Below are 16241 nucleotides of genomic sequence, written 5' to 3' on the forward strand. Positions count from 1 at the left end.
TTGTCAGTGTGAAAATAACAAATGATATCACATATAAGTCGCTCTGGAGTATAAGTCTCCTCCGGGCCAAAACTATGTAAAAAGGTGCGTCTTACAGTCCGGTAAGCATTTGAGCGTTAACGTGTTCTCTGTGCGTGTGCGTCCCTGGTTCAGAATGTTCCGTGAGCGCTGACGTCGCCGTGTCTGCGCTGAGGAGGATCTATGGGCCTTAAATCCTGGCCCCGCCCGGAGCGTTCTCTTCAGCTCCCGCCTCGCGTCTGCAAATCAAACCGTGGCATGTCATTTCCTTCTCTCGCAGTCGCTCAGGGTCGATACATGAAACACAAGCTCTGCAGGAGGACTCATGGATCCATACGTGTCGCATTTACAGAGGCGGAGTTACATGTTAGTGTAAAGAAAATCTCTGTGAAACTCCGGCATATTAAACACTTAAATGCTTGTCTTGTACTGTGGCAAGAGCAGCGTCTTTATTCATCCACAAAACACTGTGTTTTTGTAACATTGTTCCCTTTCCTTTCTTTTTCTGTTTTTTTATATTTGTTTTCTTTCCTCCTCCCTTTTTGTCTTATTTTTTCCTCTTTTCCCCCCTCTTTTTTCTTTCTCTTTTTCTCAATTTTTCCCCCTTTTTCCCCAGTTTTTTCCTCCACTTTTTCCTTCTTTTCCCCCTAATTTCCCTCATTTTTCTCTCTTTTTTATTTCCCCTTTATTTTCTGTCTCTTTTCTTTCTTTTATTTTTCGTTTTACCCCAAAGATTAAACATGACAGAACTAAATCAGAGAGAGGGAAATAAAATACAAAAAAAATCAACTAAACATCAAACAAACAAAAACATGGCATTTTGAAATTAAAATAATGTCCCCAATTGGTCCAAAGTCTTTCAAATGCATCAATTTCTCAAGTTTTGATTGTGTCCATCACGATGTCAATCCTGTTCTTAGTTGTTGGAGACGTTTGTGCCGGCCATCTCTTTTTGACGGCCTTTTTGTCAATAGTACATTCCAAAGATATCCATTTATTGTGTCCATGGCTGGAGTTTTGAGGCCCAAATACAGAGCTCTAAAATTGAAAGGGATGGAAATGTCGAAAACTTCCGTACTTTGTGAACTTCATTCCTATATTTCTGAGCGACAGGACAGTCCCAGAACACGTGATGGTGGTTTGACTCCTGCTGCCACCGTCTCTCCAACACTTTGCATTTCCTTGTGAGTAAAAAGCACTTTGACATGTGTTATGAAAAGAACGTGACACATTTTTCCAGCAGAATTCCCTTCCGACGTGTGATTTTGAGTTCCTCCACTTGGACGTGCACACGCTTTCCCACTTTTCATCCGTCAAAACAAGATTACCCTCTCGTTCCCGTTTGTTTTTGGTACAAACTTACCCCCGTGTTGCTTTTAGCTCGTGTTGATGAATCCTGTAGTAAGTCCTCTTCCCACTGAACGTGAAAAAAATGGTATAATTTCCCAGATTTGTGACATCACGGGTGGAACTCTGAGCTTTTCGGAACTTTTTTTTAATCTCGCAAATCACAGCCAGAGTCGTTCTTATCATCAAATCCCGTTTCTGTTGTCAAATCCCGTTCATTACAACTGCGCGCTTTCAATAGCACGTCGAGGGAAGGCTGTCTTTTGTTTTGTCTCCTCTGTAATTCTTTGTGCTGCCACTAGATGGAGCATAATCCTGCTTCACAGATAACGCACGCTCATAGTACACACGTAATAATGCGAATGTTCTCAAGTCACGTGTGTTTAAAGGTCGTTAACAATACAACTAACGCACAGTATTTGCCGTTTCATATGGTTTAATAAACAACAACAATACAAATGTTATAGTTTGTCTTGTATATTTGTCTTTCGCTTGTTTCAACCTCAAACTAAACTGAAGGAGATGAATAACCTCTGGCTTTGGCCTTGTATTTTTTTTCCCTCAGTCATTATTCATGCTCTGCCTTTGAGAGGCGCTGTTCTGTCGGTTTGGCTTTATTCTTTAATCATCTCTCTGAATCCTGTAAATGTGTGGATCAACATTGAATTTTATTTAGTCGACATGTTATGCGCAACTCAGTGACTTTTTCATTCAGGCAGAAAGTCAAGTAGTGCCTACAGAGCCGCGTCAAATGGCCCAGCAGTTTCAGGAGCCGCGGCTCCTAACCCTAACCCTAACCCTAACCCTAACCTTAACCCTAACCTTAACCCTAACCCTAACCTTAACCCTAACCCTAACCTTAACCCTAACCCTAACCTTAACCCTAACCTTAACCTTAACCCTAACCTTAACCCTAACCTTAACCTTAACCTTAACCTTAACCATAACCCTAACCCTAACCTTAACCCTATCCCTAACCTTAACCTTAACCTTAACCCTAACCTTAACCTTAACCTTAACCCTATCCCTAACCCTAATCCTAACCTTAACCTAAACCCTAAACCCTAAACCTTAACCCTAACCCTAACCTTAACCCTAACCCTAACCTTAACCCTAACCCTAACCTTAACCCTAACCTTAACCTTAACCCTAACCTTAACCCTAACCTTAACCTTAACCTTAACCTTAACCATAACCCTAACCCTAACCTTAACCCTATCCCTAACCTTAACCTTAACCTTAACCCTAACCTTAACCTTAACCTTAACCCTATCCCTAACCCTAATCCTAACCTTAACCTAAACCCTAAACCCTAAACCCTAACCCTAACCCTAACCTTAACCCTATCCCTAACCCTAACCTTAACCTTAACCCTAACCCTAACCTTAACCTTAACCCTAACCTTAACCTTAACCCTAACCCTAACCTTAACCTTAACCCTAAGCCGCCGCTCTGTAGACACTCCCTTTTTATTTATCCAAAAAACACATATTATGGAAAATTAACTCTCTTTGTTGTGTAACATTGTTCCCTTTTCTTTCTTTTTCTTTTTACTTCTTTCTCTACTTTTTTGTTATTTTTCCCTCTATTTTTCCCTTTTTTCTCTCTTTTTTCTTTTCTTTCTCTTTTCCCACCAAATAATAAACAAGACAGAACTAAACCAGAGAGAGGGAATAAAATACAAAAAAACATCAACTAAGCATCAAACAAAACAAAAATATTGCATTTTTAAATACATTCCATCGACATTTGCGCAACTCAGTGACTTTTTCAATCAGGCAGAAAGTCAAGTAGTGTCAATGCTACAAAACTCGATTACGATACTAGCGAAAATGCTCTTTTTACGTGAACAATGGCAGATGCTGCGATGAATTTAAAATGAATGAAACTGTCTTACATTGGTTTACAAGGCACTGCCAGACGTATTTCTTACAAAATTAGCCAACTCAATGCATCAATTCACCCCAATTATTGAAATAACCCGAATAAGTGACATATTACAGCTTTAGCACCGCGGGTAACTACACCAGACAACATTTATGACGAGATACTCACGATAGCGGCGTGTTGCACAGACAGATGCTCTTTAATCAGTTCTCATGTTCCACAAACCTTAAAAACATCGAGGCGTTACATCAGCCGTGATCAAACTCAGCTGTCGCTCCCAGATGCAAAATCAAACCACGTCTTTCCCCAAGAATCTAAAAGAGTCTAAAACTGCCACTCGTCATAAAATGTCCCGTTATTCCTTTGTCGCTGTTGTTGCGTCATCAAATCGTGCCGTGTCAGACGAAAGCTCCGGTCATGTCTCTTCCCAGAATCCTCCACTGCACCAAACGAGCTCACTGTGTCGTTAAGTTACTGTGGTCCTCAGAGCGCATGTGCAGAGCTCTAAAACAAGCTGCGCTGGTTCTAAAAGCTCGTGTTAGAGGGCGGAGCATGAACGAGCCTCTGAACACGGCCACAGACTGAGCCGCTGCAGGAGAAGAAGAACCGAGCTTCCTGCAGTACTGCTCAGCGGCCAGTAGAGGTCACTGAACACGTCTGCCAAGCTTAGGCAGCATAAGTGAGCTGTCCTGTCTAATAAAGCCTAAATAATGACATAAAAACATGCAAACAACAACAGACAGCTCAAAATGCCTGGATTACATGGCGTCAGATGAAGTTTAACTGCTTCACATGTTTCAACTCTGAGAACGCTCTGACAATTAAAGCTGAATAAAAATGAAATGAATGTTATTATATATTATTAAAAGAGAATATTGAAACTGTAGCTCACTTTATCTTCTCTACTTCTGCTCCCTTTAAATCTATTGTTTTTCTACATGTGATCGAACCAAAAAGATTATACTTGACTCCACCATCAGGTCTCAGGTATCAGGTTATATTCTTATTCTTCCCTTTGGTTTGTGGTGTTATTTTAATTTAATTTAATGCTTCAAAATGAGCACTTTATGCATAGCAACTGTGATTAAACACCAAAGAAGAAGAAGAAGAAGTTAGATGTACAACTACAGTAGGTGGCGGTAAATTCAACTTGTCATTTGGCTGCAAACCGCCATTAAAAGTAACAGAAGAAGAAGAAGAAGAAGAAGAAGAAGAAGAAGAAGAAGAAGAAGACGAAGAAGAAGAAGAAGAAGAAGAAGAAGAAGAAGAAGAAGAAGAAGAAGAAGAAGAAGAAGAAGAAGAAGAAGAAGAAGAAGAAGAAGAAGAAGAAGAAGAAGAAGAAGAAGAAGAAGAAGAAGAAGAAGAAGAAGAAGAAGAAGAAGAAGAAGAAGAAGAAGAAGAAAGCAGGAAACAGGAGGAGGCAGGAAGAAGAAGGAAGCAGGAAGAAGGAAGCAGGAAGAAGAAGGAAGCAGGAAGAAGAAGGAAGCAGGAAGAAGGAAGTAGAAGGAAGACGAAGGAAGAAGGAAGTAGAAGGAAGAAGGAAGAAAGAAGCAAGAAGAAGGAGGAAGAAGGAAGCAGGAAGCAGGGGGAAAGGAAAAGAAGAAGATACTAGGTAATACTAAAAAAGACAAATAAAAATAGTGTTTAATGTTCCACAGTGAAATGCGAAATGTTAATGAATAAGGCATATTATAAACCTCAAAATCATATTATAAACCTCAAAATCATATTACAAACCTCAAAATCATATTACAAACCTCAAAATCATATTACAAACCTCAAAATCAGTCAAGACAACGGACTGGAGCTCCACACATGACACATTTGGAGCGGTCAGCGAGGACACGGACCATTCAACGCTGCTGTTTTTAACGATTGCTCTAATTGGTCTAATCCCTCTGAAAGCGCGAACGCCTTAGAATGAGGCCGTTTGTGGCGCGGCTCCAGAACCTAATGCATTTTCTTATACAATAATGGAAAGACGCTTGCGACTGTTGCCTCTGTGTGAATTGGAATAATGCGGAATAAAGCGGCGGTGAGGATTAGCTCAGGGAAACGTCGTGCTAATTTCAATCGTTTCAGTTGCGGAGTTTCAGCCGCAAGTTAAGATTTTAAAACCTACTTAACATAAAAAAAATCACATCTAACCTTATGTTTATGTATGCTATTAGGTCTGAAGCTGTTCCTGCTGCCAAAGCTGTCCCGGGGCTGACTGGCAGAGATGTGGCTGCCGTTGCGTTGCCATGGAAGTCTCTCAGTTTTGTTCACACAGATCGATATTTGTCTCTTCGCCGGTTACATCTCCCTGAGTCCAGACGGCTGTGATTGACAGGTGGATTAGCCAATTGGGAACGAGCGCGGTCGGTGAACAAACATGGCCGCTTGAAAAGACAAACGGAACATATCACCGCAGCAACGTTAGAATCGATGAGTAAAACATAAAACGCTGTTGTCTGAGGTGAGGGAAACCACAGGAGCACAGACCTTTTTAAAAAAATTATTATTATGAAAATAAAATAAAAACATCAGTAAAATAAATAAAATAAATAAATAAATAAATAAATTAAATAAATAAAATAAATAAAATAAATAAAATAAATAAAATAAATAAAATAAATAAAATAAATAAAATAAATAAAATAAAATAAATACATCAAAGTAAAAAAATACAATAGATAAGATAAAATAAATTTTATTAATTAATTTAAAAAAATACAATACAATAAATACAATAGTAATATATATTTTTAAAAATAGATAAATAAACCAGAGCAGTGTTGGGGAAAATGGGAATTTTCTTTGTTTTTCCTTTTCAAATTTATAAACGTATAAAAACAAACACAGAGAACTAGAACAAGACCAGAGACAAAAGAATTAAACTGAAATATGTAGACGTCCAACAAAAATAAAAAACTCTAAAAGAGAAATCAAGACGTCCCACAGAGTCAACTTTTCAAAGCAATGTCGTCTTTAATATTGAAGAATAAAGATTCCTCAAACTTGCATGCATCGACAGCTTCGAGAGATTAAATGAGAAAAGGGAAACCATTTGTTTTGAAGCAATTATTAAAGTCAGTTCAACGTGACCGAAAAGTGTTTTAAAACGCTTACAAACGCCTCTGTTATTCTGAAAATCCCTGCTTGCCTGGACACATCGGTGCGTCAGCGTCTTTGGATCATCTACCGTGGACGTTGACACCAGCCAATGAGCAGATCTAATGATTCGGTTCCGGTGGATCTGATAACTCCATTATCCGATTAGTCCGGCCTTGTAAATGTACACTGGTCTATGTTCCATTAGTTCACGGTATCAAAGCTAGAAAAAAAACCCTGCTAACAACTGTTTAAAGGTGCACAGTGTAACGTTTCTGGAGGCGTGTCTGCACCTGCTCGTCTCCATGGAGATGTTACGCAGTACGGCATTCATCTTTTCAGCGTTTATTCAGTTTTTAAGTGTATTTATTGCTGGAAAAGAATGACAGGTCCATAAAGACGAGCAGGAAGTGGTCTTTTCGCGCCGGAAAAGTCACATATTGCGCCGTTGTTAATGCTAAAATGCTGAGTTTATGCTAACAGTCGACGTATTTGATTGGCATTTGAGTCTTTGCTCGCGCTTCTTCACATTCCAGCTCCGACTCGACGTTAATCAATTATACATGTGTTTCTCGAGGGCTCGTTGGCCAAGAGCTGGAAGAGTCCGTGCGCCAGTGAGATATAAGAGGCAAATAAAAGCCTAATTTATGATGTAATTAATTTGCACCGACCAAATCCTTGTCTAATAATTTCCCTCAGTTTTATTTTGGTCTGCGTGCGTTTTTTTAATTTATATTTCCAATCAGCTTTGCCCTTGAGACGCCGCGCTGACTGGGAGACGTGGAAAGATATTCCTTTAATTTGAAGTTCGGAGTCAAATACGTTCTGCAGCTTGGATTAGAAATAGACAGAGGAGTTTCCGCGGTATTTGTACATCGTTACTCGCAGAATTAGCCATTATTCGCATATAATTGGGATAAATTTGCAGTAAAGTGACGCGCATGTTTAGGACGATAACGATACACAAAATACATAATATTTGTCCTTTAAGTCTCATGATCCGCGCGAGGGAAGAACTGGCGGAAGGGGGCGTGTCCCGGGTGCGTCGTCGAGTGGGACTGGCCCGTCACATCGTAGGGAACCACTTACAAACAGTGCAGCCTGCTCTCCTCCCCGTGTTCTGCTCTGACGCTAAACCGGGCCGTGCTCTCAGAGGCAGATAGTGCGTTGACGTCTAGGGACGGTCAAACACGGGAAAGAATCAATCTAAAAGAGATGTGCCCGTCCCGGAGACGCCTGTCACGCTGGAAATGTCAAATAAATATGGGAAAGAGTCTCTGGAGTGTCTGCGAGTGTGGAACAATACACTCAAAATGGGTTGAAGCTGAAAAGATGTAATATTTTTCATCTTGGGGGGGGTTGAACCTACATTTCGTCTTTTTGTTGCTTTGAATTATTTGGAGAGTTCATAACTTCTACTGATAAACATACAAATGATACCAACATACCATCAAGCTACTATCGTTTTATCAAAGCGTAAAATTTTATGTGATGCAAGACATTTTAAGTCTTTTGAGGGGGGGAGGGGGTCCAGAGAGAGAGGAAAAAAATGTCATCTTTTAAGCTTCAACCTATTTTGAGATGATCCCTAAGCATGGACAAAATGTATGATTCATGTCAGCAAAACTGTTACATTGAATGAAGAGAAATTAAGGTTTTGTGATTTAAATGTGTGTTTCCTGTTGTGTGAAGCACTTTGAATGTCCTTGTGTATGAAATGTGCTCTACAAATAAACTTGCCCCGCCCTATTTATGCCAGTCACAGCTCAGACCTTGCGAGGGGGGGCCGAGTCAGGAGGGCGAGCGACGGGACGGAGCGAGGGGGCCGAGCGACGGGCCCAGCGACAGGGCCGAGCGACGGGGCCGAGCGACGGGGCCGAGCGACGGGGCCGAGCGACGGGGCCGAGCGACGGGGCAGGGACACGTGGACAGAGACGAGCTTTCTCCAGAGCAGGTACTGGACATACGCTTGAGGAATATTATTGTCATTTTAATATGATTGTAGAGAGAGTAGAGCCAGGTCGCAGTAACCGCAGGAGCCGCAGTGACACGTGCAGTAGTACTAATAGTATTTAGACCTTATTGCACCATAAGAGAATTACTCAGGTCATTATAATTGGTCAAGCGCAGTAAAGTATTAGTGGTGAAGCGTGCGCTGCCTTAACATGCGTTATTACTGCGCTTCGGCTCTCCACAAATGGGCCTCATACATCTAAATACATGAAGTGGAAGGACAAGAAATACTTTGAACCCTTAATACGTTTTACTATTACCATGTTTTTGTACAGAATGGAAAGAGTATGAATGAGCAGAAGTTAAATGTGTTTGATTTTGTCCTGTAAGTGTACCGCTCCATCTGGACTCCTCCCCTAAACCACGCCCTCTGTACTTTCCCCTCTACTTATTAAAAAATGGCCACAGAGCTAGAAACTTTCCGTTTATTACTCTTTGTTGGGATTTGTTGTAAATATTCGCCGTATTCACCAGTTTGTGATTGAAAAATACAGAAAATATTGGTTTTGATTTGGTTCTTTTATGATCTAAAAAAAAATCCAGAAAATTATGTTTGGTTGTAAAAAATATCTCTTCATCTTTGGCGTCGATGCACAAAATGCTATCTCCAAAATGCAGTTGCAACACAATTTAGACAGTTTAAACCTTCATTTATAATCAAGGCATTGTCACATTTTTGATTAATTGTGTAAATCAGACGAGCTAAATGTATTTTAACTACATTTTTGTGAATTACGCAGTCAAATCTGTCATAAAAACATTAAATACTACTTCTTATCAAACCCATTCTTTTACTCTGCTGTTTGTAGGCAAGTTAATTACTCAAATAGTGTAACATTTCAACACTGTCCATAAATATTTAAGGAGAATTCTGGTCCGTTCTGTTGATGTTGTTGTTGTTTCCCCCCTCCTCTCGATCCCTCTACAGTTCTGTTTCTTCCCCTCGTTTCTCTCGCTCTCGTCTTCCGCTCTTCACTTTTTATTTGTCGAGTATAAAACACCACCCGCACCTCCACCACCACCTCCACCACCACCAGCAGTTTTATTGTTATGTCGGCGCTTTGGAGGATTCTGTCTTGGCCCAATTTGCCGCGGCGCAGAGTTGTCCGGAGGTAAACAAGATGGCCGCCCCGTCTCGCGCTCGGCCTTCGTCTCCAGCGTTCCGGTCCTGCCTTTCATAAATACGGACTATTTTTAAACGACGACCGCTGAGATAAGAGATGTGCGCGCGTCCAGAGCGCTGCAGGAGGCGCACAACGACTCCAGAGAGACGACTTGGATTCACGGGAAACGTCATCTTTCAAACTAAGTCCAGCTGCTTCTAGTTTTGTTGTTGTCGGGACTTTTGGGAAATGGAATTCTGCTTTCCGCCCGGTTAAAGTGACGTATGGCAGGTTTTTACGATGTTCTAATTTGGCTTTATTTGGTGTGGGTATACCTGTTGTACATGTGAATTATAGTTTTACGCCAATCGAGCAGGTATTTGTGGAGAAAACGTTGAAAAATCTGTAGAAACAGACAGGAAGTGACATCACAACAGGGACATTTCTCATTCCAGTTAAAGTTTAAGCAGAATTTACACAAAAAAACAACTTTAATTCAACGAAATAAAGTCCCTCTCATATATTTTTATTTGTCAAAAAAAGAAGTGACATTAGATGAGTTTTGGCCCAGTCTTTGCTGGGTAATTTCCAATTGTGATGTCATCAATTACAAACAGGAAGTGAAATTAAAAACCTTATAAAAATGTGCTCTTCTGTAATAACATTTTTATCATTTATAGCAAAATACTGAATATATTTATCTTAGCTGCATTTTAGGTCAATGAGTCGTCCGACCTGTAGGGGGCGCTTTAAACACATTCTTAATACATTATTTTGAAAAACATGGGCTCTTCCTTCTTCCTTCTCCTACACTCTGCTTTTGTTTTACAGTGTATTCATAACAACAATTCCATGTTTTATGCTGCAGTTTTACTGATGCTCAAAATATGTTTACAATCTTCATACATTTTTAATACAGGCTCTCGTAGCCACAGCTGCCCCAGTGAACACTGACAATATATCCTGAAAGTACAGTATCGTGTCTGCCAAAACTATGAATATTAATCTGACCCCCGCTGTAATGACCCCCACAGTAATGACCCCCACAGTAATGACCCCCACAGTAATGACACCTGCAGTAATGACCCCCACAGTAATGACACCTGCAGTAATGACCCCCACAGTAATGACCCCCACAGTAATGACCCCCACAGTAATGACACCTGCAGTAATGACCCCCACAGTAATGACCCCCACAGTAATGACCCCCACAGTAATGACCCCTGCAGTAATGACTCCTGCAGTAATGATCCCTGCAGTAATGACCCCCGCAGTAATGACTCCTGCAGTAATGACCCCTGCAGTAATGACTCCTGCAGTAATGACCCCCGCAGTAATGATCACTGCTGTAATGACCCCCACAGTAATGACCCCCGCTGTAATGACCCCCACACAGTAATGACCCCTGCAGTAATGATCCCTGCAGTAATGACTCCTGCAGTAATGACTCCTGCAGTAATGACCCCCCCCAGTAATGACCCCCGCTGTAATGACCCCCACAGTAATGACCCCCGCAGTAATGACCCCCACACAGTAATGACCCCCGCAGTAATGACCCCCACAGTAATGACACCTGCAGTAATGACCCCCGCTGTAGTGACCCCCGCAGTAATGACCCCTGCAAGTAATGACCCCTGCAGTAATGTTCCCTGCAGTAATGACTCCTGCAGTAATGACCCCCGCAGTAATGATCACTGCAGTAATGACCCCCACAGTAATGACACCTGCAGTAATGACCCCCGCTGTGATGACCCCCGCAGTAATGACCCCCGCTGTAATGACCCCCACAGTAATGACTCCTGCAGTAATGACCCCCGCAGTAATGATCCCTCCAGTAATGACCCCCGCTGTAATGACCCCCGCAGTAATGACCCCTGCAGTAATGATCCCTGCAGTAATTACCCCCGCAGTAATGATCCCTCCAGTAATGACCCCGCAGTAATGACCCCTGCAGTAATGACCCCCACAGTAATGACACCTGCAGTAATGACCCCCGCTGTAATGACCCCCGCAGTAATGACCCCCACAGTAATGACACCTGCAGTAATGACCCCCGCTGTAATGACCCCCGCAGTAATGACCCCCGCAGTAATGACCCCTGCAGTAATGACCCCCACAGTAATGACACCTGCAGTAATGACCCCCGCTGTAATGACCCCCGCAGTAATGACCCCCACAGTAATGACACCTGCAGTAATGACCCCCGCTGTAATGACCCCCGCAGTAATGACCCCCGCAGTAATGATCCCTGCAGTACACAGAGTACACACAGTTACTACAGAGTACTTTTGGGAGGAAACGGACAGGAAGCGCGATGGTCGGTTATTGCAGGTCTACTCGTGGTAAAATGTACGATTGTTGCTGCAAATACTGGTAAATACTCGAGTAACAGACTGGTAAATACTCGAGTAACAGACTGGTAAATACTCGAGTAACAGACTGGTAAATACTCGAGTAACAGATGCTGCCGGTTAATGCCCGTCTCCTGGGTGATACGCGGGTCTAATTAGCATATGTGTTGTAATTAGTTTTTGCCAAATGAATATCTGCGGCGAGGTCGTCTGCGCTGGAAACGAGAATGTCAGCTGAACTTTCCTGGAGACATCAATGACCTCTACATTTCATATACCACGTATGACAGTTAATTTCACGTACAAGTACACGCCGCGGTGCAGACACATACATGATGTCTGTTTATTTATTTATCCGATGTTGACAGTGCGTGTCAGAGATCATCTGTAGCAGGAAGAGGAAATAAAGGTTGTTCCTGAGCCGGCGAGAAGACGAATATAAAACATTACAAAGTACAATATGAGTCATGCATTAATATAATATTGTCTTTACTATAATTTATGCATTTGTTATCATTTTATTACGACAAGATGTTGAAGGTGAATCTTGCAGTTTTTAATTTATCATTATTCATTTAATTTTTGCGAAATTAAAGAAAATAAACAAACAAAAAAAGGAAATTGGGTAAATTTAAAAATAAGAATGCTGTTTCGTTTCCTGCCTTGAGACTGTGGATATTAAATATTTTTGTAGCTATAATTTATATTTATATTTGTTCAATACTGTTGTTCATTAATGTGCATTGTCCCATAAATTAAAAAATGAGTGAAAAGTGTTTGGGGATGTGTAGTTTAAAGATGCACTGTGGAACTTTCCAGGTGCAGGGTCTTGTCTACACCGTGTCTCCATGGAAATGTGATTGTTTTGGCCTGGAATGTTCTCCCGTGTGGCTTTTTATTCCATTCCTTATGAAGAGTCTTTATTACTGAAAAATGTGTGTGAAAAAAATGTATTCTAGAGTATTAAGAGTCACCTCTCCACAGATCTGACCTGTACCTTGGCATGGGGTCACCTGCTTCCTCGAAGTGATAAAAGAGGAATGCCAAACTGTGGAACATTCAAAGCAAGACAATAACATCTCCATGACAATAACATCTCCATGGAGACGAGCAGGTGTCGGACACCCGGAAAGTTCCATAGTGCAACTTTAAATATGAGTACTGAGTAAGTGTGATGTTTCATGTTTCATCACGGCTGTCACAAGTGTAAAGTGTGATGTTATAGGTTTCATCACGGCAGTCACTAGTGTAAAGTGTGATGTTATAGGTTTCATCACGGCTGTCACAAGTGTAAAGTGTGATGTTATAGGTTTCATCACGGCAGTCACTAGTGTAAAGTGTGATTTTTACGTTTCATCATCATCACGAGTGTAAAGTGTGATGTTATAGGTTTCATCACGGCTGTCATGAGTGTAAAGTGTGATGTTTTATGTTTCATCACGGCTGTCACGAGTGTAAAGTGTGATGTTTCATGTTTCATCACGGCTGTCACGAGTGTAAAGTGTGATGTTTCATGTTTCATCACGGCTGTCACGAGTGTTAAGTGTGATGTTATAGGTTTCATCACGGCTGTCATGAGTGTAAAGTGTGATGTTTTAATGTTTCATCATGGCTGTCATGAGTGTAAAGTTTGATGTTTCATCACGGCTGTCACGAGTGTTAAGTGTGATGTTTCATGTTCCATCTCGGCTGTCATGAGTGTAAAGTGTGATGTTATAGGTTTCATCACGGCTGTCACGAGTGTAAAGTGTGATGTTTTATGTTTCATCAGGGCTGTCACGAGTGTAAAGTGTGATGTTATAGCTTTCATCACGGCTGTCACGAGTGTAAAGTGTGATGTTTCATGTTTCATCAGGGCTGTCACGAGTGTAAAGTGTGATGTTTCATGTTTCATCACGGCTGTCACGAGTGTAAAGTGTGATGTTTCATGTTTCATCAGGGCTGTCACGAGTGCAAAGTGTGATGTTTCATGTTTCATCACGGCTGTCACGAGTGTTAAGTGTGATGTTATAGGTTTCATCACGGCTGTCATGAGTGTAAAGTGTGATGTTTTATGTTTCATCATGGCTGTCATGAGTGTAAAGTTTGATGTTTCAAGTTTCATCACGGCTGTCACGAGTGTTAAGTGTGATGTTATAGGTTCCATGTGTGATGTTTTACGTTTCATCATCATCACGAGTGTAAAGTGTGATGTTATAGGTTTCATCACGGCTGTCATGAGTGTAAAGTGTGATGTTATAGGTTTCATCACGGCTGTCACAAGTGTAAAGTGTGATGTTATAGGTTTCATCACGGCAGTCACTAGTGTAAAGTGTGATTTTTACGTTTCATCATCATCACGAGTGTAAAGTGTGATGTTATAGGTTTCATCACGGCTGTCATGAGTGTAAAGTGTGATGTTTTATGTTTCATCACGGCTGTCACGAGTGTAAAGTGTGATGTTATAGGTTTCATCACGGCTGTCATGAGTGTAAAGTTTGATGTTTCAAGTTTCATCAGGGCTGTCACGAGTGTTAAGTGTGATGTTATAGGTTCCATGTGTGATGTTTTACGTTTCATCATCATCACGAGTGTAAAGTGTGATGTTATAGGTTTCATCACGGCTGTCATGAGTGTAAAGTGTGATGTTTTATGTTTCATCATGGCTGTCATGAGTGTAAAGTTTGATGTTTCAAGTTTCATCAGGGCTGTCACGAGTGTTAAGTGTGATGTTATAGGTTCCATGTGTGATGTTTTACGTTTCATCATCATCACGAGTGTAAAGTGTGATGTTATAGGTTTCATCACGGCTGTCATGAGTGTAAAGTGTGATGTTTTATGTTTCATCACGGCTGTCACGAGTGTAAAGTGTGATGTTTCATGTTTCATCACGGCTGTCACGAGTGTAAAGTGTGATGTTTCATCACGGCTGTCACGAGTGTTAAGTGTGATGTTATAGGTTTCATCACGGCTGTCATGAGTGTAAAGTGTGATGTTTTAATGTTTCATCATGGCTGTCATGAGTGTAAAGTTTGATGTTTCATGTTTCATCACGGCTGTCACAAGTGTTAAGTGTGATGTTTCATGTTTCATCACGGCTGTCACGAGTGTTAAGTGTGATGTTTTATGTTTCATCACGGCTGTCACGAGTGTTAAGTGTGATTTTATAGGTTTCATCACGGCTGTCATGAGTGTAAAGTGTGATGTTTTAATGTTTCATCATGGCTGTCATGAGTGTAAAGTTTGATGTTTCATGTTTCATCACGGCTGTCACGAGTGTTAAGTGTGATGTTTCATGTTTCATCACGGCTGTCACGAGTGTAAAGTGTGATGTTTCATCACGGCTGTCACGAGTGTTAAGTGTGATGTTATAGGTTTCATCACGGCTGTCATGAGTGTAAAGTGTGATGTTTTAATGTTTCATCACGGCTGTCATGAGTGTAAAGTTTGATGTTTTAATGTTTCATCATGGCTGTCATGAGTGTAAAGTTTGATGTTTCATGTTTCATCACGGCTGTCACGAGTGTTAAGTGTGATGTTTCATGTTTCATCACGGCTGTCACGAGTGTAAAGTGTGATGTTATAGGTTCCATCTCGGCTGTCATGAGTGTAAAGTGTGATGTTATAGGTTTCATCACGGCTGTCACGAGTGTAAAGTGTGATGTTTCATGTTTCATCACGGCTGTCACGAGTGTAAAGTGTGATGTTTCATGTTTCATCAGGGCAGTCATGAGTGTAAAGTGTGATGTTTCATGTTTCATCAGGGCTGTCATGAGTGTAAAGTTTGATGTTTCAAGTTTCATCACGGCTGTCACGAGTGTTAAGTGTGATGTTATAGGTTCCATCTCGGCTGTCATGAGTGTAAAGTGTGATGTTATAGGTTTCATCACGGCTGTCATGAGTGTAGAGTGTGATGTTTTATGTTTCATCATGGCTGTCATGAGTGTAAAGTTTGATGTTTCAAGTTTCATCACGGCTGTCACAAGTGTTAAGTGTGATGTTATAGGTTCAATCTCGGCTGTCATGAGTGTAAAGTGTGATGTTATAGGTTTCATCACGGCTGTCACGAGTGTAAAGTGTGATGTTTTATTTTTCATCAGGGCTGTCGTGAGTGTAAAGTGTGATGTTATATGTTTCATCACGGCAGTCACGAGTGTAAAGTGTGATGTTATAGCTTTCATCACGGCTGTCACGAGTGTAAAGTGTGATGTTTCATGTTTCATCAGGGCTGTCACGAGTGTAAAGTGTGATGTTTCATGTTTCATCAGGGCTGTCATGAGTGTAAAGTGTGATGTTATAGCTTTCATCACGGCTGTCACGAGTGTAAAGTGTGATGTTTCATCAGGGCTGTCACGAGTGTAAAGTGTGATGTTTCATGTTTCATCAGGGCTGTCATGAGTGTAAAGTGTGATGTTTCATGTTTCATCAGGGCTGTCACGAGTGTAAAGTT

Source organism: Eucyclogobius newberryi, unplaced genomic scaffold (assembly GCF_026437365.1).
Source record: "Eucyclogobius newberryi isolate DKJ021-1_F unplaced genomic scaffold, fEucNew1.0.hap1 SCAF_16, whole genome shotgun sequence".
Classification (NCBI taxonomy): domain Eukaryota; kingdom Metazoa; phylum Chordata; class Actinopteri; order Gobiiformes; family Gobiidae; genus Eucyclogobius; species Eucyclogobius newberryi.